This window comes from Sminthopsis crassicaudata, chromosome 6 (genome assembly GCF_048593235.1).
Source record: "Sminthopsis crassicaudata isolate SCR6 chromosome 6, ASM4859323v1, whole genome shotgun sequence".
Classification (NCBI taxonomy): Eukaryota; Metazoa; Chordata; class Mammalia; order Dasyuromorphia; family Dasyuridae; genus Sminthopsis; species Sminthopsis crassicaudata.
In genome coordinates, this window is record NC_133622.1 from 46,352,201 (window position 1) to 46,378,190 (window position 25,990).

At 31.5% G+C, this 25,990-nt stretch overlaps 1 protein-coding gene across 18 annotated transcripts in view; it reads left to right on the plus strand.

Moving 5' to 3' along the window:
• Positions 1–25,990, plus strand: part of ADGRL3 (adhesion G protein-coupled receptor L3) — a 1,041,133-nt gene that overhangs the window by 202,007 nt on the left and 813,136 nt on the right. For all 18 annotated transcript variants that reach the window (XM_074272799.1, XM_074272781.1, XM_074272789.1 and 15 more), the window contains exon 2: positions 10,209–10,273. The gene's annotated coding sequence lies outside the window, so the exon portion shown is untranslated. The remainder of the gene's footprint in view (positions 1–10,208; positions 10,274–25,990) is intronic.

Here is a 25,990-nt window from a genome sequence, read left to right on the forward strand (position 1 = left end):
ATGTGTATGCAATATTTTATAAAGGGAAGCTTAGATTAAAAGGGAAATGGTTCAGAAGTCTCACCTTAGTAACCTGATTGTCTTTCCTTTTTGACATGATTTTTTTCCTTTGAAAGTGTGTGTGTGTGTGTGTGTGTGTGTGTGTGTGTGTGTGTGTGTGTGTGAAGTCTTTGATATCGAAGTGTTTTAGGGTATTTTGTAATCCAAGTATTCTTGACATTTTAAAACATGAACTTCCTAGTCCTACAATACCATTTGGTTAAGTCAGAAGTAAGATTTAAATGTTATTTGAAGCTTTGAGTCTGAGTGACTCAAGGATGGAAATAGAGGGGAAGTTAGGAGATATGACTTATTGGAAGAAAGTGAAAGTCAGTTGGGAAATGGGAATAAAATGAAGATGTCCAGCCTGAAGTTAGGAATATAGCACTTAACTCTTAGAAGGTTAGTGATCTGCATAGAGATGATAAATCTTTAGAGTAGATGAGATTGCCAGAAAGTTTGAGTCTAGCAAGTGAAGAAGACCAATTCTACTGAGAATTAAATGATCCAGTCTAAGTTATATAGCTAGTTAGTGGTCTAGGTCTCAGGACTCCCAAGTCAACGTTATTTCTTTTAAGGAATATGATACCTTTATTGAGAAGCAAAGCACATTTTGTCTGTGTCACAGGAATGAGAACTATATAGAATAAAAATAACATTTGTCTCTCTTTGCTTGATTATTGTTTACTGCTATTCCAGGCTATAATGAATTCTCTCTCTAATTCAAGATTTTTGCTGTAGACAAGAATAAATCCTTAGAGTGAAAAGTGATGTTGAACTCAGGTGTGTGAGGATGAGGAATGAGTCAGATGTGTGAAAAAAAAACACACAACAGGATAAAGTGAAGGATATGGGGGAGGGAGAATATATTAGATTGACGATTTTCTTTTCTTTTTTTTGAAAAGCTTGTTGCAGAAGATTTTTAAATGCAAGAATCCTGAAGAAAAGATTTGCCAGTTAAAATGTCTCTTTTGCTGTTTCACATTGTAGCTTTGCCTCAGTCAATGGCTTGTACCTAGAGAACTATCTGAAATCTGCTCCTTAAGTCCAGAAAAAATTAATGGAGACTAGGGCCTGCCCTATAGAATTCTTCGGTTGCCCAACAAAGAAATGACTAAAAGATGTGATAACAAAAGCTGTATATCAGTGTGTTAGTAATTCAATTCCCTGTGTGTGTGCATTTGTGTATATACACAAATATATATATATATATATATATATATATATATATATATATATATATATATATATATATATATATATATATATATACATATATATATATATATGAGTTTGTGCAAATTTTCATCATCTGTTAAAGTAATTTCTTTTGTTCCATAAAGCTAGCACACACACACTGCAGTGGCCCAGAGTTGAGAAGGAAACACGGGAAAATATAAATCAGCACAAAAAAACAGTCCCCAGGTTGTAGTCTAAACATAATCCTTCTCTTAAGGCATTTAAGTGAAGGGATAGAAATGAGGATTCAAATCAGAAAATATAACTTCTTGTGTTTGCAAGGTGAAAATAGCAAGTCTGTTCAGTGATAAGAGTTTTTTTTTCATTTTTTTAATCACATACGACTTTCAGTAACAATAGCTAGCATTTTGATTGTACTTTAAAATTTGCAAAATATTTACTTTTTATTATAATAGTATTTTATTTTTCCCCAATTACATATAAAGATAGTTTTCAACTTTCATTTTTTTTAAGATTTTAAGTTCCAAATCCTGCCCTTTCTTCCTTCATCCCTTCCCAAGATTGCAAGTTATACAAGCACAATAATTTTAAATGTGTTTCCATATTAGTTATATTGTGAAAGAAAAATCAAGACAAAATGGAAAATCATGAGAAAGAGAGTAAATGAACAAAAAGTGAAAAATAGTATGCTTTGGTCTGCATTCAGATTCCATAATTCTCTGGATAGAGATGGCATTTTCCATCACATGTCTATTAGAATTGTCTTGGATCAACATTTACATATTATAATGATGTTTAGCATTTAGATAATTTTAAAATCTGCAAAACATTTTGCCTATAATCATAATGACTAGCATTTCTATCGTACTTTTGTGAAGTACTTTCCATAAACATGTTTACCCATTTGATTATCACAACAATCTTGTGACATGGATGCTAGTATATTCCCATTTTACAAATGAGAAACTTGATACTGAGAAAGGTGAATTAACTTGTTTAATCTGCTTTCCCTTCTCTTCCTCAGGGCTTACTATATTAAACCTGAGGCTGTATATGTCCTATGGAATTTAGCCCAACTTTTGGGGGGTAATTCCAGAATTCAGCCCTTATCACTAGCCTCTATCTCTCTAGGGATTGAGATTACAGGCATGTATCACAATACTTGGCTTTATATTTTTGTAGGGCTTTAAGTTTATAAAATATTTTACATGTATAATCTGATATATTCAGTGGTATCTGTACTTTGGCCCTCGGTGATTCTTTAATAATTCTTGTTTTCTTTTTCCAATGTAATATGGTCTGATGATATCATTTTTGCTATTTCTTCTTTTATAATTATTTGTTGATTGTGTATTGCATATCCCCCAAGTGTCTCTTTGTTCTTTTTTAAGTCACCCTTAATTTGACCCCTTTAGGAAGATTGCATATTCCATGATTCTTAGCCATACAGAGTCCACAACCTCTGAAATGGTCTGTTCCTTTTTTGAATAATTTTCCTTATTAGAAAGTATTTTTTCTGTTAAACTGAACTCTATTTCCATGTAATATGCGGAGTAGAATTCTGTCTAATCTAATTCTACTCTAGAGGTACACTATGATTTTATATACCTGCTTTTTACCTTTAAATGAAGTTCTAGAGATGGAGAATATTAGAGATGGGGGGGCTTAGAAACCAGTTAAAATCTTTTATGTTACTGTAGAATGGCATTATCATCTGTAAGGAAAATATCTCGGTCATATAAACATGGGATGGTCTATGCATATGTTTTATCCAATGGCTGAACAAAAATACGTAACAACATTATTATAATATTTATTTTCTACCTGCATAAATGTATATTTGGGAGTTCTATTTGGTGTGATTTAAATAGTTATTGTTATCTCTCAGAGATCAGAACTGTATCCTTCAACTTGACTTCTGTAATTCTTTGAAGAACTAGATATTTAAGAAATGATTTTGATGATTATGGTGATGACTTTTCTCTCTTGTATCATGACTCTTTGAGGCAAATAAAAACCATCATGATAATCATTGGCTTTGTAGAGTAGTAGTAGTACCATGATTAGTCAGCAGTGTGACAACGGGATTGAATACTTAATCCAATACGGCTTCAGACAACTTAATATTGTGCCTTTTAGTCGTGGCATGAAAATAAATCACAGTAATATAATACATTCTGTTCATTATAATTTGAAACAATGGTTATTTGAATATGAATGGTAGATTAAAATGAATTGTCTGTTTTTATGATCATTTTTTTGTCTTTTATTTTTCTCTGTCATAGTTATTTGAGTATATCTCCTTACCCTTCCTCCTTTTCCTTCTCTGTCAAGTCTCTGAACTTTCCCCTAAAGCAACAATAGCAAATATGTAAATAAAATTATACCAGCATAATAAGAGCACACAGAGCATTCTATAGCCATGGCCCACCCCAGACTGTTCCTTTCATCCTACCCCCCTTTCTATACTGAACAGAGTCAAAGATGTTTTTTCAGTGACTCCCACTTGCATCTATGGTAGAATACAAATTCTTTTATCTGACATTTAAGGATATTTATAATTGGGCTTTGGTCTATCTTTTCTGACTCATTTTCCTTAGCTCTAAATTATAGTCAAACTAGTAGACTTGTTCCTTCTAATTTTATTTCCATTATTTTGAATCTCTTGTCCAACTCAAATGTCGATTCCTAAAAAAGGCTTTTACTAATTGCTGTTATTGCTGGATTTTCCCCAGTAATTTATATGATTTCCCTACCCAACCCCTCAAGTTTCTTTTTGCTTATTTGGTATATGTTTCCATATCTTTCTCAGCACTTATTTCTCTCAGTAGAATGCAATCTCCTTGAGGGCATGAGATATTTGTTATTATTATTATTACTATTACTATAGGATTTAGGACACACATACATACATACATACACACACACACAACTTTTATAAAAAAGCAGAAAAAAACCCAAAAAAATGTACTGATGATTATAAGATATTATATTCCTTTTCTTTTCCACCCCTGAGGCTGGGGTTAAGTGACTTGCCCAGGGTCACAAAGCTAGGAAGTGTTAGTGTCTGAGACCAGATTCGAACCCCGGTCCTCCTGAATTCAAGGCTGGTGCTCTATACACTGTGCCACCTAGCTGCCCCGATATTATATTCCTAGAAAGGCATAATACCTGACATGATTAAACTGATTAAAATCATTTTTCACATTAACATTTTGTTATAAGAGGAAATTCTATTTTTGACCAGATTCTGGAAAGGTGTCCTGAATAAATTTGAGAGTAGAAGCTTTAAATTTGAAAAATTGTATTACTTATACCTTTAGGTCTACAGAAAGTTTTGAACTATGGTTATTGAAGACAAGAGAAAAAGGCTGATCACCATTATGACTAGATCTTTCTGGCATCAAAACATACACATTTCTTCAAAATAATATTTAAAAGTATGCCTTATGTGTGTAAGTTGTTTTTCACTGATTTCTTACTTTGCCCTCTGTATTTGAATAAGTAAAGGACTGATGTCCAATTATAAAAGATTTACCATTGAAACCATATTTCTTTGACTAGAAATATATTGACACTTTTTATGTGTAAACTTTCTAAAGTGTTTAAAAATCAATTAAAAAGAACAGTGCAATTACAAATCACTTGAAGTATTTAATACTATATAGGATAATAGACTATTGAATAGAAAAAGTTCTTTACATATCATTTCTGCCTTATTTTCATTACAGTAAGTCAAATGGAATGTTTCTACCTCAGTTGTAACAATTCTATGTAAAGTTGCACAGTGGTTGAGGAAATCTCTCTCTAGTAGACAGCTATGAGAAATTATTTTATTTTTAACCCAGAAAGATTGCCCTATGAAATTAAAGTCTTCTAAGCTTTCTTTTAGTTTTAATCTTTGATATTTCTCAACTTGTTTACTCAATATTCCAAAAATCATCTATTCACAAATTATTTCAGATAGGGTGATGTTGATATCTCTCTGGTACAATGTCTTACTCAGTGGTCAAATCTTGGTAAAATAGCCATTGGAAATAAACACAATGGTATCCCTCTTGAATTGCTTTGAGATTTTTGTTTTGTTTTGTTTTGTTTTGTTTTAAAAATAAGTTACTGAACACTCAGGAATTCTGCAAGGAAGATTTTTAACAAATATTCTTATAGACGTCATTTCTCCTCACCCCCATATTTTAAGTCTGTTTGGTTGCTAATTCTAGTAAAGGTGATTTTGTAAAGTGAAATTTGTTTATACTCAACTTCCTTTCTTGTATTCGTTTTATTTATAAGTTATTTAGAGCATTTCAGTGAGAGAAGGAAATATTAGGTATAAATTCTAATAGGAGATGGAACACTTTCTTCCCCCCATAAGTCTATTTGCTTTTATATCTTCTGTAAGGAGCCTGGGTTTTTTTTTTCCCTTTAATTGTATCCCCAGCATTTAACATATAATGAATGACACACAGTAGGCACTTAATAACTACCAATGACTTGACTTTTTGTCTAGTAGTCACTTAATGAATACTAATTGACATTAGGATAGGATATCAGTATGAGGAATGGTTATTTTTTTCTGTAGTTTCCCTGTTCAATAAAATTAAATCTTGTACCCTGAAGTATATAGCAAGAGATAATGAAGATGCTCTTGAGACACTCAGTTGTGCATATATGCCGATGTTGTTGATGAGTTTCATTCTATTGAAGTGACTTAAGTGGGATTTAGAATAGAATTCAAAGTAAAACTATGATCTTTGGATTTCTGTTCCTTCATTTTTTGAGATGGAACAATAGATTTATCATTTTATTGATACATAGCATTAACAATGAAAAATGATTTAAACAAGAAGGAGTTGATGATATGACATGGAATAGAAGCAGGGAGGAATAAAAATTGCATTTTCAAAATATTTCATTGTAAGGAAAGTTATTGTTAACTAAATTCCCCCTCTACAATTTTAATTACTCATAAGGTTGTTGACCAGGTTTGTCCTGATTAGGACTAGAACTTTTTATAGTAGGTCCCATGAAGCATCCTTCATTTTCTTCTATTCCCATTATATTATTTACTATCTGTGTTACTATGAAAAAGTTGTTTATTTTTTTTCAACTTTAGTTTCACTTGTAAAATTTCAATATTACAGTTCTTATCTATAAAATAATAGAAATTATACTCATAGACATATCTCACAGAGTTGTTAAGAGACCCAAATGAGAACTCAATGAAAATCTTAAAAAAAACAAAACACTTTATAAGTTCTAGCACTTGTTGGTTTTATTTTAATCTGTTAGATACCTATAAATTTAGGGCCCTTTTCTCAATTGTGAATAGGCAATGGATTTTCACTTAATGAGATAAATTAATCCCTGTTCACATGTTGGCTTTCTTGTGTGCTGTCTGTTGCAGATAACATAATTCCTGAGCTCAGTTAAAAAGCATGTCTCCAGAAGGCCCTCAAGGAGTGACTCTAATTATAGAGATTTTAGACACTAGGATACTTTTATTCTGAGATATATTTGCTCAGCCAAGCCCTTTGGAACCCCTTAAATTATTGTCAGTTCTCATTTTCTTCACTACTTATAGGTATAGCTAGCCTCAAATTTATGGATCTTTCAGTCTAAGAAATTTATGTCCTATTGATTCATTGCCATTGTCCAAATTTCCCATTGCTTTCTCCATCTTTCTCCATGTTGTTATTCATTTGCCTGGTTATCTTCGTACAGATGATAGAATTCTCATTATAATGCTAGATATGTCTTTACTAATTCCAGATCCTCCTCCTTTTCTAATTTTAGTGACTCTTTTATCCAGTTTTATATATTTTGTGCTAGATTCATTCTTTGGGATATTGTTAGTTATTTTTTTCTTCTTCTTTTTAGTGACTTATCTTATGAATTTTTTAATCCCTAACTTTATTAATCACATTATAGTTGTGCTTTTTGGGGATAGTGCTTGTTCATTTTTCTTTCATTAGTGGATACTTCTTTTGAGATCTTTTGATTACTCTTTTCCCTTTTTTCCCTATTTCTTTTCATCTATTCCTGTTAGAAGAACTCTTAAGGACCATTTATTCCTTTTTCTTATTAAGACTATACTTTTAAACTTCTAAGTTGTAGAGGTCGGTTGTCTTTTTTTTTTAAGATAACACTTTTGAAATGCTTATAGCAAACCAACTAATGAAGTTCAATAGCCTTAAATTCCTGCGTTATGATAGAAGCCTTTGGCAGTGACTCACTTAATTCACAAGTGGTCCACAAATAGGTGGTTCAGGTATTTTTGATGAATCAAAAAATGTCTATGTTCCTTAAGATTTTCTTTTTCCAAAAGATATTTTAAGTCATTATTTATATGAACATAATAAATCAATGTGGCATTATTTCATATTTTAAACAACTATCATTTGATTTGTGGAAGTCTATCAACTACATGAGTCTATCAAGCCATATAACATAAAACATAAAATGCTGAAAATGAAAGTATGATGTAATTCATATGACTTATATTTTGAAATTCTATTGGATCAATCTTCAATCCTATTGACTTGTATGTTCCTCCGTGCATACTGTAAATCATCTATTCTTTTATATCCTGAATAAATCCTTTGTACTATCTTCCCTAGAGTTGCTATATATGGTCCATGTAATATGTTGAACACCTTATTCTTTATTATAGCTTTTTATATACAAAGCATATGCATGGGTAATTTTTCAACACTGACCTTGCAAAAACTTCTGTTTCAACTTTTCCCCTCCTTCCCTCCACCCCCTCCCTAGATGACAGATATCATTCCCGTTAAATATGTTAAAGTATATGTTAAATACAATATATGCATACATATTTATACAGTTATCTTGTGACACAAGAAAGATCAGATTTAGAAAGAGAGTAAAATTAACCTGAGAAGAAAAAAAACAAAAATTCAGGCAAACAATGACAGAGAGAGTGGAAATGTTATGTTGTGGTCCATACTCATTTCCCAGCATTTTTTCTATGGGTGTAACTGGTTCTGTTCATTACAAATCAATTGGAACTGATTTGGTTCTTCTCATTGTTGAAGAGAGCCACATCCATCAGAATTGATCATCATGTAATCTTCTTGTTGAAGTATACAATGATCTCCTGGTTCTGCTCATTTCCCTCAGCATCAGTTCCTGTAAGTCTCTCCAGGCCTCTCTTAAATCATCCTGATGGTCATTTCTTACAGAACAATAATATTCCATAACATTCATAGACCACAATTTATTCAGCCATTCCCCAGCTGATGGGCATCCATTCCGTTTCCAGTTTCTGGCCACTACAAAAAGGGCTGCCACAAAAAAAAAAAAAAAAAAAAAATTTGCGCATATGGGTCCCTTTCCTTCTTTAATATCTCTTTGGGATATAAGCCCAGTAGTAACACTATTGGGTCAAAGGGTATACACAGTTTGATAACTTTTTGAGTATAGTTCCAAACCACTCTCCAGAATGGTTGGATCCGTTCACAACTCCACCAACAATGCATCAGGAACACCTTATTCTTGATGAGGGTTTCTTATATAAGGACTGTGAACTTTCTTTTCTTTTAAAAGATCTTTTGCTAATGATTTTAATTAATCATTTTTGTTATCATATGAAACTTATTTTATGTATTACAATATTCTGAAAAGGAATCCATTTGTTTTACCAGGTTGTCCAGAGGAACAAGTAAAACTTTTGTTCTAAATCATTTCTTATTTCTTGATTATTAGTGTAACATGCATGTTTGCTCTAGCCCTCCAAAATGGCCACCTAATTTTCCAGTATGTTGTTGTTCAGTTGTTTTCAGTTGCATTTGACTTTTTATGGCCCCATTTGGGGTTTTCTTGGCAAAGATACTGAAGTGGATTGCCATTTCCTTCTCCAGCTCATTTTACAGATGAAGAACTGAGACAAACAGGGTGAAGTGATATTTGGGATTGTGTTTAAAATTGCCGTCCAATGGAATACAATTTCCATTCCTCCAAATAGCTGTGTTCTAATAGTCACAAATGTGCAGCAGCATTGACTGGAGTGCATTTGTGTTAAAAGCAAAACCAAAAAAAAAAAAAAAAAAAGCAAAGCTTGGGCTTTAGCAGGCTGGGATTGTTATACACACTGTAACTTGCCCCATGAGCAATCTAGCCCATTCTTTTCCTCCCATTCAACTGTGGGATAAACTCCTTTCTTTACTGCTGTGTCTATCTTCAATACATACATTGACATACAAATACAATAGACTGGCCAGCTAACAGTACGTCATAGCCTGGAGAGTTGGCATTTTTCATCCATTTAGTTTTCCAATATGAAATGTTACCTTGAGATCTTTTGAGTAAATAAACGGATCCAACTGAGTATTGTCTCATTTAAAGTAAGCATTTTGGAAAGATAGAGATGTGTTTTAGTAACATGGCCATTGTTAGAAATGGTTTTTAAAGCTATTCCTTTGGAACTTCTTCACATTCTGTGCCACATTTTTTTGAATGCCCACGAGTAAATACATCTTTGTCCTTTAGGGCAGAGTTGAAATTTTGAAGCTACTCCAAATAATGGAAGTCTACTGAGGCGAATAAACATGGGTTTAAAAGGAAAAATGACTTGTAAACTGATTCTGAACACCATTCTAAAAGGGATAAAATATTTTTATATGTCACAAAAAAATGTTTGTAGTCTTCCATGATGAAATTCTTTTGGAAGACAATTTCTGTTTGTGTCTCTGTGTGTATGTGTATGAATATATACATGCATACATATCTATCTATATCTATATAATTATATATATACATATATAAAGATATAGTTTATCTTTATCATCACAAATTTTATTGTAATAAAAGCATCACTAAAAATATCTCCCGAGATATGAATAGATATTTACCATTCTGCCATTAATATTGTTTGCTTTAAATGTAAATTAAATTGTAACTTTTAGTTGTATAATTTAATCTTAATTTATTATTTCCTATTTTTTTCACAGAAATGTTGATTGCTGTGATCTGCAAAAATAAATATGGATTTTTAGCAACTGAAGAGCAAGTCAAGGTAACTATTCAATTACTGATAACAACTATGTTTAGTTCATTCAAGAATTCAGGAAAATGTAGTAGATTCTATTTAAATTAAAATGCTACCACCTTTTATTAGGCTTTATCCATGTTCATATCACTGCATAAGTGTTAGGAATAACAGAATGATTTACAAAAATGAAATAGTATGCATCATAAAAAAAGTTTGCAGTACTAAAGTTTCATCTTTAGTTATACCTAGTATGTTAGTAGTGTACTTTTATGAATTTTCATAAGTAATTTGAGAGTCGGAATTGTTGTAATTCCTTTGTCTTGGTTTTTCTCTTTTTGAGAAAGAAGCAGAACACCTAGATGATGGAAGATTTTGGCTTTTACAAAACTTAACAAAAAAGGTTTTTCCTTTAAAAAAAAAAAAAAGCATGGAGTGGATAGTCTAAAAATCACTTACAAATAAATTTTACCCAACAGATGCAAAAGCTAACTTGTAAGTTAGATGAGTGGATCTGGTTATCTCATTTGTCATGTTTATTTAACATCATTAAATTTTCAACTGCCCAATGGTATCTGTTATAGTCCCAAATGATTAATATTAACAAATACAGCAGATAAATAGCAAAACAAATATATATTGTAAAAAAGTTTTTAAACTTCATTTTCCCATCCTGAAGCACAACTAATTATCCATTTAGATTAGTTTTTTTTTTTTTTTTATTATTTGTGGATTACATCCTGAAAGTAGCTTGTCCTAAGCTGATAGACTTTTAAAAATAAGATATAGTATAAACACTTAAAAAAAAAACTAGTATTAAGAAGGATCAAAATGTAGTAAGTAGAAACATAGCTTTGAAGCTTATTATACTTTGTTGACTTTTTTGTCACATTCACTGATTTTTTAATTTAGATTGTAGAATCTTGGCTCCAGGTAACTTTTTTGAATTATCCTTTTCCCTTTTGAACATGTTATTTTCTATCTGACTTTAAAATTATGATATCAAACCCAAACAAGCATAAAGTATTTATTAACCTATTACAGTAGAAATTAAAAAAAATCACTGAAAGTTTCAATTATTTTGACTTTTGAGAAGTTTTCACACTTGTGAATTTAGAAAACTTATCAGAGAATAGAGAGATCTTTGGTCCTTGAGAAACAAGAGTAAATTTTCAAAGGAATTAATTGGTGAAGGTAATATTTTAATATAAACTTGTACTTAGAAAGTATTTTAAATAAACCCTATGTGAAACACTGGATTCCACTGTTTGAACATGAATTTTTAAGAAGCTAGCACAAACAATATGTGTCTGTGTGCATATATTTATAACTCTGTATAGTCGTTTTTGTTTTTTTATATTTAATAATCTCTGTATCCACACATACTGGTAAGGTAGATGGGTTTGGAATCAGGAAGAGTCATCTTTCTGAATTTGTTTGGTCTCAGACATTTATTAGCGGGGTGTCTCTGGGCATGTATCTTAACCCCGTTTCCCTCAGTTCTTCATCTATAAAAATAAGCTGAAGAATGAAATTAAAGCCTCCAAATAGGATCATAAAGCGTCAAACAAAATTGAAAAACAATTGAGCGACAATGACATTTACACACACATATATATGTATGTATGTATGTATAGATGCACTGCACACACACACACACACACACACACACACACACACACACACACAGATTTTCATGAATAGTAATTTAAAAGTAATTTAAAACTAGAATGTAAGTTCCTTGAGGGTAAACATCATATATCAATTATCTTTGTAGTTTTTTCATTACTAAACTCTATATATTCATTACAGATGTTTGTGAAAACAATGAAATAATCCTAACATTTTATTCTAGCAAAAAAAAAAAAAAAAAAAAAAAAAAAAGGAAGTGTGTACGTGTGTGTGTGTGTAAAAAACTAATAGCAAAGGAATGAGACAGAATATAAGACTACAGTATTTTGATAAATGGGGTCAATAGAGAACTTCTTTTCATCTACTGTCTCATTTAAGGAAAATCTTTTTCATATGAAGTCAAAAGAGAGTGAACTTAAGATAAGCTTAATTTTCTTAAACAGGTTTTATTTGGTTTGTTTTAATGTTGTAGTATATTATTGTTAATGTTAATGTTAAATGTTGTATATAATTAGAACTTATCCAAAGATTTTTTTCATTTCATTCTAGTTTGGATCTTTGTAACATATTTAGCGCATGTAGTAGCAAATTTGCATATATAGGTAAATGCTATCTATCTATCTATCTATCTATATATATATATATATATTTAGAAAAATCATATTTGTATTTTGAAAGTATATTGTTCATTAAAGGTACAAAATTCCATGTTACATTTTCCATTTCCTGTCCCCTCTATGGGCTGTAAGCTGTCATTTCTTCCCCCGATATTTTTTACTTTCCCTGTCATACACAGAAATCATTTTATAGAGCAAAATTAGAGTAAGTAATTTTCAATTTTGAAAGAACTTTTTTGTAATATCTTCCAATTCTTAAAAAAATATTTTTCAATAAATTTGTGAATTTTCAAGAAGGGATAACCATTTCTTTTGTGAAGGTTATCCTCTCATGATATGACAAAAACTTGGGCTTTTTGATAGGTTTGATTATTTAAAATTAAAATATAGTTTTAACTTTCAGGGAGTAAATTTGATAAAGTCAAGACCCTGAACTATGAAAGTTACTAAGTATATGACTTCTCTATATTCATTATCATTGCTGTTTAAAAAAAAAAAAAAAAAGTTTGGTTTGCCATGTCTTTAGCATTTCTAATTAATTTAGAAACCACAGGCACTTGAAGTGAATGAATGATATAAAAATTGGGCCATGGGGCCAACTTAAAATGCCCAATTATTTGGGCCATCAATCCCATCCGATTTTTTTCCATTCTGGGTGATATCCTTGCTGTCAGAATGTGTCAGCTATGTAGTGGGTGCCCTTCAAAATTAACATGCGTAAGCAGTGGCCTTCAGAAAGCTACAAGAAGATAATTCTCACTGCTAGGGAGCTGAGCTGAATGGGAGCTAATAATATTAGCTACTGGTGAGCTGAGCTGAATGTGAGCTGTCTGTCTACAATTATGTGGCATAAGATGATTCAGAATAGAAAACAAAGACCATGCGTTAGTGTATATAATAAACAGCATCTCATAAAATCTTATTTCAGGATAAAAGAGAATTATTTTCATGATCACTAGAATTAATGTTAATATGTATATTTTTGCATCAAATGTGTTCCTTAGAAAATATCAAAAAACACTCCCCCAAAGTCCTAAAACTTTTTTTAAATGCATTTAATTACTATTATTTGGAGAATTGTGGTTTTTATGTTCAAAGAAGATTTATTTTGCAAAATAAATAATCATTTACTGGAAATTATATCTCATAAATTAAAATCGTTTATATCATAAGACTTTAATCCAGAAATTAGCCCAGAATATAAGCAAAGAGTGCTTTGGAACAACTAAAATAGATGATATAAAAGTCCACACAGTAAAGCCATTTAGCGGAAAGTCCTTTAGCCCCTTACTCACAGAACCCACTAAGTTTAATTTATACCCAAGATTGGTCATCTGTTTACCATATTCACCCCCTATTTCTCAGGCCTTGAGAAGCAGAAAATCATAAGTAATGAACAACTAGAGACAGATTGGCAGCAGTAAAAAGTAACAGCTGACAGGTTCACAAAGGTTGAAAACTATTCAAAGCAAGCACAAGAATGACAAGTTTCAGCAAGTCATTTACTGTAGGGGCAAATAGCCTAATATACCACAATAGATCTGTTATATAGTGCTCTGTACAGTAACTCATATTGATGATAATTTGAATCATTAAGAAAACATTATATTCAGTTTACAGTTTAAGAAAACTTTAAAAAATGTGATGAATTTCAGAAAATTTGTGTCTAAAAGTATTTACTGTTTTTTTTTGGGGGGGTTGATATAAAAGGAAATGTCTGACTTTTTTTGGCTATCTGCAATAATCATTATCATTCCCACAGCCATTTTAACTGCTACATTAGATTTACCTAAAGTTTAGGAAATCTCTTTGGGAAGATGCATTATGTAATATGTTTTCTATATAGTCATTTAAAAGAATTTATTTTATTTCCTTATATCTTTAGCTTTGAGATTACAAAACTCTATGGAAGTTTTAATCTATAATGGATTTCTTCTTTTTGAAGCACAGATTGAGTAAATGGCAGTGTTTTCAAGATATGATTTTAGGAGTTTTCAATAAATAGCTGCTAATTATTAAAAAAAGAAAAAAGTTACTGTTCTTGTTAGTTTTAATTTAATATAAATTTTACTAGCTTCTGATTATTTGTGAACTCTTTTTGTCTGAGAAATTTTCCATGACCCTAAATATATAGGCATATAAAATTATAGAAATATAGAAATCAAACATTTATTGTTAATAAATCATAATTTTATGACCCTTAAATTCAGTTATATGGGAATACAAATCGCAGTTTAAGAAGCTGAGCATTTGAAAACATGACTTCCGTGAATTGAGGAACTAAAAATGAAATATTTTCATTTTAGTAATATTTTAAAATAACTATATTATTACACATATTTGCGTATGTATATATATACACACACATTTGTATGTGTATATACACATGCATATATGCATAGATATATATTCACATACATATACATATATAAAATAATTCTAAGTGTTTTTTCTGATAGCTATGGTTTTATCGAAAGAAATAGAGGATATATTGATATTATTTGAGATCATGACTTTGAGAAGCTCATTTTTTAATTCATTGTAGTATTTAATAAGAAGCCTGTGAATAGGAGTATCAGTAGCCTCCTAGGTGATTAAAATGAAGTTTATCTATAACTATTTCAAAAGCTTTATTCTTATTTACAAAAATGTCTAAAATCCTATTAGAAGAAATCCAAATATTTTTAAATAGGGAAAAAGTAAATTAGTCATATTTGTATTTTATCTTGATTTCTAAAATGGGTCAACTGAGGACAATGTAAATACTCAAAAAAGAAAAGAAAAGAAAAGAAACGAGATTCCTTAGATGGATGCTTTGGCTAACTGCTGCCTTCAGTGTTCTCAGAACAATAATGCAATTAGCTAAAATGTTTATCCACAAAATTTAATTCCTGGGGAATATCTTCTCAAATTGCCTCTTACAAGTGTAATGGAAGCAAGCAGTTGTTTGCTGGTTTTGTTGCCAAGAATTGTGAATGGACAGATTTTTATAAAACTTGGTGGTAATGCATGTATAATCATGTAAACACTCTATTGTAAATCTGAATGAAGAAAACAAATTCTGTAGACAAACATTTTCAGTTAAATTCTGCCTCAGTGTTCTTGGCAGTAAATAAAGAATTCCTGAGTGCTGTTAATTATTGAGTCTTTTAAGTTTATATAAGATTTTTTTTAAATTTCTGTTGAAACTCACCACTGATTAGAATAATGTTAATCAGTGTTCTGGGCTATAAGGGTCTTAATCTTCTCCTGCCAAAATAGGTTGGAAGTGATGGGTTGGTATTTATACTAGAAAGAATGCTAGTTTCCAAAGGATGTTGGGGTTGCTATCATTACAGTTAAATAGACAACTAAAGATATCATAGGATTCATTAAATGTTTTAGGTGATTATTCTATACTAATCATTTTCAAAAGAACTTCCAAAAGATACCAGAATAGGCCATTTTAAGTTCTTAGCCATGTAGTTTCTTAAGAATTGCAATCCCTGAACAAGATACCTCCAAGATTACTATGCATTTATTTTTACCCAGTGAAACATTTTTTCTAAGGCTTTTTAAAATTCTATTTCCTCAATTTCTAGCTGCCTTGAATTCCTATTACCTAACATATAGAAATATATACAATAAATAACAGTAATAATTACAATAAATTAGATTTCTATGAGGACATTGAACAACAACAACAAAAAAAATCAGACTAATCAAAGCTGTATTTATTAAAATAGCCAGATGCGCACCATTCGAATGAAAATAGGATGGCTGAATACCTGTATTAGATTTCAGTGGGATTTTAATTCAAAATATACTCTTGAAAAGCATTGATGTAAACGAAACCTTCATTGGAGTTGGAAGTAGTCATACTTGTTCCTCTGTCTTATGAGAGTTCTCCTTGTGCTCACAGACAAATGGGAAATAATGAAATAATGGTGTCTCTATAACCCTCAAGCAATACATTTTTGAAGTTATTAGACCATAACTGAAGATTAGTTTCAAATTGCCTTTCATGCAGGCGTATGGCCTACTTTGACTAAAGAAGAAAAGGTTTTAAATTACTTAATTTTTTGAAATTCTAGACAGAAGGGAATATTTGACTGAGAGTTTTTATCTGAATAGTTAAAAAAAAGATTTTATGCACATGATTTATAATTACATAATTCTTTTATATACAACAGATAGTGAAGCTTCTGACATTGTTATTACAAACCATAATATTATTTCATATTTACATATATTGTAATATATCAACTAATGTTTTTCTCATTATATATAGAGGCAGATAGAGTATGAGAATTTTCATTCCCATTTTATAGTGGGGCAACAGAATTTAAAAGCTAAAATGGCTTTCCCTCAGCCATACTAATAGGGAGGAAATATTAGTATTGGGGCTTGAACCTATATTTGTCATTTTTCTTAAGCTATTTTTCCATCTTAAGGATTATTAACTGCTACTAAAACCCATTGTAATAGCCTTTGGCTGATTTTGGCTTTCTTATATGTTTGTTTCTGGTATACTTGGGCTGAAGGTCTAATTTCAAAGTTGGCGTGATTCTACAAAGTTGACCCTGAAATCCTTCATTTAAAGATGGCAAACAACCATTAACACTAATGCTTCCATTTACATTTGAAGCATTGCCTAATGTATTAGCTATCTTTCTATATGAGACTTCTCTCTGTCTTAAAGAGAATTAAATGTCTTATTCTTCAAAAGATATGCGACTTAATTGTCCTGAACCCTTTGGGTGTGAATGCCAGTCATAGCTCTTCCACTTCTCAGAAGTTTGTGAGTTATTCTGGATATAACATTCATCTACTGATTGTCCTTTTGACAGTGAGGTTTTCTAAACATCATGATGCAGATGTTCACATTAATAGTCCATACTTCAGGAAAGATAACTGTTTTGACTATTTCTATAAAAAATAGATTCTAATTTCCATTCTCAACAATGTGGAGTACTCCAAGTTCTTGTACAAAACACCACCCAGACATACCTGTTTATTCTATGTAATCCTTGTCCTTTGTCTTTCCATAAATAATCTGTAGCAGTTTGTGACTTTAAACAAGTGATTTAACTAACTCTTGAGGTCTTTAACTTTTTTATATGCAAGATAGAGAAATTAGATGAGATGACCTTGTTGGTCTCTTGAGTTCAAATCAGTGATCCTTTCATGCTATGATCATATAATTCGAATATATTCTGAAGACCTTTCTCTAAACATAGCTTTTATTTAAATTGAGAGAGTTTTTTTTTCTTTTTGTTTCTCCCCAACACTTGGTTTATAGACATTTATACTTTAAGTGGACTTTGGCAGCATCTCTGAAAGGATATTGAATAAAATGGCCAGCACTTGTATCCTTTTAGCTTATACTCTCGTCTTAGAAAGAAATCTTCGTGTGATGTATACAGTTGCAAACTAATTTATTCAATCACTTGATATAGTGGAAAATTTTAATATAGTAAGAGGACTGTTATATGTATCATGTCCAGGCAGTACATTTATTTAAAAAAAAAAACAGAATTTTTTCCCCTAACAGCTTCTTTTATTTGATTTTCTGGGTTACTGCTAAATTTGCGTTTCTGTTTTTCAAAAATTTGAGCCTAAGTTTGCTCATCTATAAAATGAAGTAGTAGGACTAAATACATCTTTCTCATTTCTTCTAACTCTAATTCTGTGGAGCTTAAATCTTTTTCCTTGACAAGTTTCACAGTAATCCTGTAAGGCACATTCCTGTGATGATTCTTCTTTTATAGGTGAGGAATTTGGAACTAATATGTATCTAATTTAAGCTGAGCTTTGGAGCATTCCTACTTTGATTATGGCATTTTTGAAGCTGTTCCCTTCTACTATGGAATCCTTGTATATTTCATAATACATTTCCAGCTCTGATGTTTTGTTTTTTGTTTTTATTTTTCTAACACACAGTGCCTTTGTTTCTTACCTTCTTAACCATCAAAACCTGTATTTGCAAGGTGCTGCTTGGAAATGTATTATCTTTTGCTAATGCTCTCTAATATATCTCACCTTGGAAATTTTGGATCACCATAGTGATGATTAATTCTTTCAAACCAAGAGATGACAATGGCTTTTCTTTTTAGTCTTCTGAATGGCACATCTCCCAGCAAAAAGGTCTTATTTATTCCCTCATCTTCCCCTTTCCCCAAGGATTTTGAGTATTTGACTGAAACTAGACTAGTATGGGTGAAAAAGAAAAAGCAACGAGGGTGTTGAGGGTCCTTGTCCATTGTATATGTCCTACACTTCTCTGCTTTGAACTTACAAAGGCTCTAAACAGAAGCTTATTGAAATTAATGAAGAGAATCATTATTTATATTTAGGAAATCTTTATCAAAACTTGCAGTGTAGCCAAAGAACTGAATGATGAAAAAAATCATTTTGATATAGATTGTCATACAAATAATATATAATAACATAATTTTCAATAAAAATAAAGTCTTGGAAAAATGTGTTCTTTATAAAACTCAGTTACCTTTTTTCAACTGCTACTAAACTGCTTCTTTCGGAGCAGCATTGAAGTGTATTAGTTCATTTGTTGGCATGTATTACTGAAGAAAACACGGGTTGCACGTTTGATACAGGCATGGGTCTGTTAACTTTGTGAATTCATGACCATTGACTGAACCCTTGTTTCCAGCCAACCGTCTCTAAATTACATGCCATTGGTCATGAGGGGTGCTAGGGATGAGTCTTGGGAATGTTTAAGTACCAATCCATGTATACTATTGGAAAAGCAACTGAAAACATAAGCCTTTCTGATATTTTGAGTATTATTTCGCTCCTGATTTTGTCCCAGACTTAAAATTAAGCAAGCTTTGGAGACTTAGAAACAATTATAATAATAATAATTGTGATTAGAAAAGTATTTAAAAGCTTGCAAACCATTCATTTTATCTTTGCCTTCCTTTTAGCAAATCTATTCAAGAAATTACACATTTTAATATACTGCCAAATTCCTTCTAAAGTGAAGATGAGATTTCTGTGTACAGATTGAAAAATGCCCAATTGTGTAATCTAGCTTCAAAACATGCAATAAAACTTTATTCGTTGGATTAAAAATATCACTATAATAATTGTTAACCCTTTCATTGTGTTTTTATTTTTTTTTATCAATAGGGAAGTTTATATTCTACTGTATTTTATCAACATTCATTTATAGCTATTATTGTCTTTTTAAATATTCTGTATTAATAAAGTTGATTAAGCATTATTTTCATATGAACGTTTATCCTTTTCTATAATATATGCACAATGAAAAATCACGCCTGTCAGTATAAGGGTGGCTAGCCCCCGAGTCTAAAAAGACAATCTAATTTTACCCAGAAATTAAAAGGTTTTAATCTAGAAGCATATAGCTTGTCCTTAGCAATTTGAGCTTTATTTATTTATTAGCATAGGACTAGCTTACACTAGGACTAATTGAACTTAAAGTCACACTAATAGGAAACTAAGCTCCTGAACAGGCTATTATAGGATAGGACAGATACTCATTTATAGAGAAGGGAGCGTGAGGAAATGGAAATCTTCCCCAGTGTCAGGCTTTATTAAAACTGTTGTTTGTTTAAGTGTCAAAGCCATTCCTGAAGTAGAAAATATTTAATCAGATCAAGACACAGAACTGCATTTGAAGATGGAAAGCATTTCGATGAACTCTATAAAACTCTTAGAAATGCAGATGGCTTTTGAGTGCATTTTTTATAAGAATTTAGTATTCATTAGGAAACAACACTGCTGACAGGATCTTATACTAGCTTTGTAAGTATGTGTTGTGAATGAAAATGCCATCTTGAGAAGATTTCAAAATGCTCTTTGTAAAGTCTGAATTCGGGATGGGTAGTGAAAGTAACTTTGCAAGCTTTGCCTCCTAAACAAATTGTACACACTAAAACAGTGGAATTCCATTTAGTTTCATTTCTTCTCACAGTTCATCCTTCCTTTTTATGGATAGGTTATTAGTTCCACTGAACAAATGAAATTAACTTCCCGACCTTTTTCACAAATACTGCATTGCATAGGCATGAAGGATGAATTAAGGTCTTCTAGAAATAGTAATGGTCCATGAGAATACCATGGCATAGTGAAAAGAGCATTGGGCTAGAAAAATAGAAATCTCAGAAGACTTTGTCTCTAATCTCAGCTCTGTTCCTGTGAAACTGGACCCAAACGTTTGGATTTTTAGTTTCTAACTCATTTTACTTTATTTCTAATTATTTATTTTTGCAAGATAGTCAGGATTAAGTGACTTGTCCAAGATCACACAGCTAGTAAGTGTCAAATATCTGAGGGTGAATTTGAACTCAGGTTCTCCTGACTCCAGAGCTGGTACTTTATCTACTGCTTCTCTTTATCTGCTTCTCTCTACCACCTAGTAGTTCCTCATTTGATCTTACAATAAGTTTGGACATTTTATCTCCATTTTATAGTTGAGAAAACTGAAGCAAATGGAGATTAATTAAGTGTCTGAGGTGAGATTTGAACTTGGGTCTTTCTGATACCATGCTCAATTCTCTATCCATTGTGATGGTTAACTGCCTCGAGCTGGAAAGAGTGTTTGATTCAAAGTCAGGAATTCAAATCCAGTTTGTGTAGTTACACAAGTGAGTTATGTTCTATTTGCCGCTGTTTCCTCATCAGTTAAATGGAAATTAATAACAGAATTTGCCATCCATGTTTATTGTGATGTTCCAATGAGATAATATGTATAAAGCATTTACTATAATGCTTGACATAGAATAGGCACTTGATAATTGCTAGTTTACTTTCTTTTCTTTGCTACTATTTTGGTGATTTGGAAAACTCATAAACTTCTTGCTTCAGATCTTTCATTAGTCAAATCTGCAGGCTAGACCAGCGATCTATAAGATCCACAAACTTTAAAGAGAAACTTGTCATTCTGTGCTCCTAAATAAAATAACTTTGAATATTATCTTTCTTCATTATAAATAGATTAGAAGACTATATAATAGAAACAACTTCAGCAGTTTAAGAATTATAGAAAAATCATGTAATAAATCCAAATGGAATAGTAAAATTAATTTGTCAAAGATGGCAATTTTTTGTTGTACTCCATTAACCAAGACTTAAGAGTGCATGGTTTGGAGGAGAACATTGTACATAGCAACATTGTGATTGATCAAATTTGATAGACATTGTTCTTCTCATCAATATTGTGATCTAAGACAATTCCAAAAGACTTTTGTTGGAAAATGCTATCCACATCTGGAGAAAGAGCTATGGAGTCAAAATGTTTTCACTTTTTTTCTTTTTTCTTTTTTTGTGTGTTCTGATTCTTCTTTCACCATATAACTAATGTGGAAATGCATTCAACGTGATTGTATTCGTATGATCTATATTGGATTAATTGCCATCTTGGGGAAGAGGGAGGAGAGAGACAAAGGAACAAAAAAGTCAGGTCAATATATTATAAAAGTGTTAATAACTAATTTTAAAAAGAAAGTTTTCTTTTTAAAGAGTATATCTTTGAGGAGCTTCAGTTCCCACATTTGTGATATGAAGGATTAAGATTTCTTTACTTTTCTAAATCTATGATCTTTGACGGTTCCATTCTCTGTGCTTCAGTTTAATGAATGGAACGAATACACATTTAGTTTGCTCATTTGTTTATTTTAATATGTTGCTAGAAGAAAAGCATTGGGGTTTATGTTCCATGCATTCTGACTTTGAGAGAGTGAAAATGGCTGAGAAGTAATCCCCTTTCGCTTCTGTTCATAGCAGATACTCGAACATAGAGGCCCATCACTACAAGTTTTCTGTGAGGCTTCCAGTGAATAAATAGCAATATTGATGCTTCAGAGTATCAGGATAGGAGGCAGGCCTGGTTATTCATATCCACCCAGTGATTGTGTAGCTAATTAGAATTGTATATTGGCAGTAGTTGTTGTGGCAGAGAAAGCCTATCAATGTTACTTTGTGTAAAATTTTAATCACACAAGTTAGGACATTCAGAATTATGGTTTCCATAGTGACCACAACACTGAGTGCTGTGTAAAGCATTACAGTAAGGGTCTTTGATTATGAGAAAGCTAACCAGAAGTGAAACAAAATGGTCCATATGTGCAGCTAAAGTTTAAAAAAAAAAAGTCCCATTCCCTTGTATTTTATGTTATTGGGTTACTCTGTGTCACGTGGCTCAGCCTTAAACTGAAAGGGCTATTGTTGTGCTCCTATGGATGCCCTACTTAAATTGGGATGAAGATTTTAAGATGGGATTTTCAAAATGTCAACATTAAACACATTTCCCCCCCTTCTTTGCCTATCATTTTCCCTTACCACTCCATATAAGGTATATACCATATCAAACAGATTTGATAAGTTTTTTTTTTTCTTAATTCCTATCTTTCTTTTCTTACATGGAAGGAACTGTTGATAATTCTCTATTACTAAATGTCCATGGATATTATATATTCAGGGAATAAAACTCTGGTACTGAACGTTTTGCTAAATATCCCCCATTTCATCATGTATGCCTAAGAAACTGTTTAATGTTCCATTTGCCCACATTAATTTTATCACTGACATGAAAAGAATTCCAAGAGATGGAATTGCTGAATCAGAATACCTACAGAATAGAGTGAGAGAGAATTGTAGATAGAGGAATGAAGAATGTCCCAAAACAAAAGCTGTTGAGGTGACAACCTGGCTTTCACGTTGATGGATGGAGAGTACTTATTGGTAGCCCAGTTGTGAATTGATGACCTTAATGGAGCCCTTGTTACAAAATATAGTGTTGATTAGAGAAAGAAAGTCATAAATCCTTTTCCATCGCTGGGCAACGTTAGTTAACATGACAGGGCTGCCTGATAACATTAAAAAAAAAAAAAATCCTGAGCCGCAAATTCCTTTTTTTTATTTCTTTTTATCATTCCATCTATTTATCTATCTGTCTATCTATTTCAGGGATACTAAAGTACATTCGTATTCATGTGCTCTGCCTTCTCTTCACTCTGTTTCAATCTTACCATTCCATCTTCTCCATCATTATCTTTGTACCTTCCATGTTCCATTCCTTGAATGAACCACCTTTTCTTCACCTCATTAATGTCATTAGTTTCTTTCAAGACTCAGCAAAGATCATTCTTCCTACAAGGTAATCCCTTGGTTGTTAATGTTTTTTCCTTCCTCAAATTATCCTGTATTCACCTATCTGTTTATATGGTATATTCCCAGTAGAAACTAGTATTCACCATATAGATACTAGGTTTTTTTTTTTTTTTTTACTTTGTATTCCTACAAGTTAATTTAATATATTTCTTGTAGAGTCCCTCTCTTCCTTCAAAATGCATTTTAAATGCCATCTTCTGCATGAAGTCTTAACTATACTGTCCCACTGCTTGTGTCCTCCCTCTCAAACTATTATACATATGAATACACACATACATGCATATACACATACATAGCTCCTTGTTGTCTCCCCATTAGAATGTCCATGCAGGTGGGGATTATTTTATTCCTTGTACTTTGTATTATAGGTGTCTAATAGGTGCTTGTTGCATAATAGATGCTTAATAGATATTTGTCACTTGATTAATTAAATGCTCATTAAATTGAATAGTATAAGTCAAATAAAATACTGGAAAAGTTCCTTTTGCCTTAAGCCCATGTCAAAATTAATTCCTTGAATTGAATAAGGTTTTGAAATATACATTCCAAATGCTTTTAAGATTTTATACTATTATATGAAATTATGATTTCATTATTGTCGGAACTCCTTTTTTCAAGAGAGACTATAGTTTTCTAAACATCTTAAATGTCTTCTAGACCTATTCCCAAAAAAAGTATCGATCATCTGGTATCCAGTTTTGGGATAGTGATTTATAAATGAGGGTCTAGGATTCCTCACATTTAAAAGAAGCATAAATACCAGCAAAGCAGACTCTATCATTGAACTTGTAACCAAAACCTTTCCATCTTGATTTTCCTGTTTGTCTTTATATTATACTGCACTACACTATGCTATGCTACTATACACCTCCTCCCCCCTCTCTCTCATACACACACATACACCACATATACTCAATTATGTTGAGAAGGAAATAATTTTCTCTCTTTGGGATTGTTGATTTTTCTAACATGCGTTGCAAAAAACCCTGACTTTTAGCTTCCAATTCATTCACCTTTTCAGGCAGAATGGAATAGTGAATAGTGATAATCTCTAGTTAAGAAGGACCTTGGTTTAAGTATTGCCTCTGTGATATATATATATATATATATATATATATATATATATATATATATATATATATATTCACTTGGTAACTTACTAAGATTCAGCAGAGTCTCTTTTCTGCTTCTCTGAAAGGAGTTTTGTTTTTTTTTTTAACATAGCTTAGTATCCAAAGAAATATTAAATCCAAACTAAAAACCAAAGTATATTACATATTTTTGGTATAAAATTATGTCATTATGCTCTTATCCATTGATAAGATATACTGTTCAGTGTTTGTCCTGAGAAGGTTAGGGGTGTGTGTGTGTGTGTGTGTGTGTGTGTGTGTGTGTGTGTGTGTTTGTATTTAGAAGTCAGTCCATTGGAAAATAACTGAGGGAAATATCTATATTTGATGAAGATAAAGGGCCCCGTCCTTTTGAAGGAAATGCTTCCCTTAAGTGGAGGTAGAAGGGTCTCTCTAACTAGCAATTATGGTATATTGCTGAGTGCCTCAGATGTACTTCTGAATGATATGGTTGCTACTGACACTTAACAGGAAAATGTGGTACAGATGAGAAGTCATCTTTTTTCTTTGAATCCTTTCTTCTTTCCGATTATTCATTCTCATGGCATATAAGCATAAAAATATTTAAAAAATTATTTTATAGAGTCATAATTTTTAAGGACTAATACTCCCTGTATGAAACTATAGAGGATGAATTTTAAACCTGGTTTTCTCTTGAAACTGAGCAAAATACTTGTAGATAAATTTTAATAATAAGAGAGAAAGCTTTCTTCTCAAGCATTTTATGCCTTTTCTATTTTGATTTTGGTTTTGATTATAGTGTCAGAGGAGATAGGACAACACTTTTTAATTTGAATTTTAAAACATACAATGTTAACAGTCCTTAATAAAGTATGTTAAAGAATAATCCCTCAAAAGGATTATATAGTAGACATTTGAATGTATATTAATGTGGAAGGACATTAGCTTATGAGTGTAGTTTTGATGGCATAGTCCAGAGATATACTCAGAATGGAGGAGCATCTCCTATTTGTCTATATTCTCTTAGTTATCTTAGTTATCTTATACTTTTCATGATGTCATATGATATTAAAATTGACATTATCATCATTTTGATAAAGGAACATATGTAGTACATTGCTGAATTTAGTCAAGGAGACACATGACCTATGTGCCCTTGGGAAAGCAATTCACTTTGCTGAAATGCAGCTTCCTTATATGTAAAATAGGTACATCTGTAGTATTTACTTTTGAGTGCTGTTAAAAGAACTTAGCAAGATCATGGATTA